A 2268-nucleotide genomic window follows, 5' to 3' on the forward strand; every position below is an offset into this window, starting at 1 on the left:
TGAACCTGGGACCTTCTGCTGTCTATGCAGATGCCTTAACCGACTGGGCCATTGAGGCTATCGTTGTAATTGTTTGGTCTCTTAACCATGGAATTGACTGACATCATCTATGGGATATTATTGACTGTTCATATTTAGATTAAAACGCAATAATAGTGATGCGACTGACATATTTTTAGTTTCATTAGAATGCATCTTTACTTCAGCTGACAACACTTTGATATTAGTAATTACTCCGAGTTCACATTATCCAAATATTGTCAAGAGTGCTGTCAGTCAACTGGTTGTAAAAGTAAATGATGAATTTAATACAAACGTGTATTATCATAGCGAAGGCAATGACTATAAAATGTTATTTATTGATTAGATATTAACAAGGTGTACTGCTTTACGAAATCCTGTTGTCACACTCTTGGTAACAACACGACGAAAGTCAATCGAATTATTTCTCTCTGTGTAGTTGGATGTTGGTTCTAGCTTATCTGGCAGATCTTACCGCACAATACAATCATATCACATTCTAAGTGAGTCTACAAAAAGACAAAAAAAATATGTATCTGTCTGCTATCCGCACCATTTGCCTGTTCAGTATAAACTGGAAACTTCAAATATTCCAACCATATCAAAAGCGAATTTGTTTTCATTTGTAATTCTTGGGTGGAATGTTTGAAAAGTAAGCATTGTTCTGGACTGAGTTACAAATCAATTAAAAATAAGTTTGAATATCAACATGGATAATACACCGATTGCACACAACGAGAGCTCAAGTTTTGAGCCGCTGTGTTTATCTTGGATAGAATCATTTAATCAACATTTGACAACAACTCGTTTCTTTTATTACGCAAATCCAATACTCTACGTTTTCTGTACTCTCTCATTTCTTGCAAACATATTTGTCGTAGTATTAGTAGTAACCACAAAGAGGCTTCGCAGGAAACAGAATGTATTCTTAAGTTTACTGGCCATAGCCGATGCGACAAATACGGTTTTTATTATAGTATTGAATGAATTGTTGAAAGCAGAAGTCAATGACATTTTGTTGGTAATAATAATAGGACACGCATCGGTACTTATCTCAATTTGTTCTATTGCTTGCATTGCTATAGATCGGTACATCGCACTTGTGGGAGCACCCATGAAATACCATCTTATCGTTACACCTAAAACATGCGCACTCGCCGTCATCACTGTTATAGTAAGTCAGACAGCTTTCAGTATTTCTATTGTTGTAACGAATTGTGAGATCTGTTGGACAATTACTTTAACAGTTTATGTTTTACTCAATACAATACTGTATATAATAATATACATACGCATTCGCCAACACCAGAGAAGCATTCGTATATCGACCAAAACTATTGAAAATAAGAAAATGTTGAAAACATTTTGCGTCGTAGCAGGAGTATTATTTTTCACATGGGGACCGTCTATAATGAATTCCATTTTCTTTGAATTCGACAATTGCGATTTGTCTCCTGAAGACTGGATAAGGACTTACTCTGGAAATTTCTTGGTAATGATTAACTCAATTGCAAATCCTTTTATTTACTGGATTCGACTTAGAGAATTTAGAAACGCAGTAACACAAAGCTGTTGTCTCACAATTATTACTGAATAATATTTCTCTACACACGAAAAAATATAAAAAAATTTGTGTGTATATATATATATATATATATATATATATATATTACAATGCTTATGATAATAATAATGTTAATGGTATCAAATATTTACAGTAACTTGAAGGCACATGTATCCTTTACATTGCATAACATCTTGTTAATAGTGGTGTATCTAAGGGGTACAGAAAATGGGAGCTTCTTTCCCTCGTTCCCCCTCCCCCTGAATCATTTTCGAAGAAAAAAAATTACGCTCGAGGAGTTAAAAATCACCCCATATTGCCAACTAACACCTCTCATCAAACCCTCCCACTTCACTTTGCATGCCCACCCCTCCATCTTCCCCCTCCCACCAATTCAAGACTTTTACAAATGCCACTTCTTGTTAACAATATAATTACATAAGTAAATGTATTCAAGATATTATTGCACTTACAACTGTGATATTGCCGAACTTGTCAGCACAGACCACGGTGTTGTAGTCCAGAATGCAGGAGGCTGTGATCCAGCGGGGGTAAGTATCGTCAGCGAAAATTATCAACTTGTTTTCTGCTCGTTTGTACCGCACGAAATGGAAACTCTCCTGGATGTCGCTGACAAGAATCCTGTTGCCAACGGTCGTAATGTTTACAATAAGGTTTGGAAT

At 35.6% G+C, this 2268-nt stretch overlaps 1 protein-coding gene across 1 annotated transcript in view; it reads left to right on the forward strand.

Annotated features, from left to right (window-relative positions):
* The first annotated feature begins 484 nt into the window (after positions 1-484).
* Positions 485-2268, forward strand: part of LOC117108517 — a 33236-nt gene continuing 31452 nt past the window's right edge. The window contains exon 1 of the mRNA XM_033250545.1: positions 485-1195. The gene's annotated coding sequence lies outside the window, so the exon portion shown is untranslated. The remainder of the gene's footprint in view (positions 1196-2268) is intronic.

This window comes from Anneissia japonica, unplaced genomic scaffold (genome assembly GCF_011630105.1).
Source record: "Anneissia japonica isolate Jap-2015-1 unplaced genomic scaffold, ASM1163010v1 scaffold287819_len434453_cov191, whole genome shotgun sequence".
NCBI lineage: Eukaryota > Metazoa > Echinodermata > Crinoidea > Comatulida > Comatulidae > Anneissia > Anneissia japonica.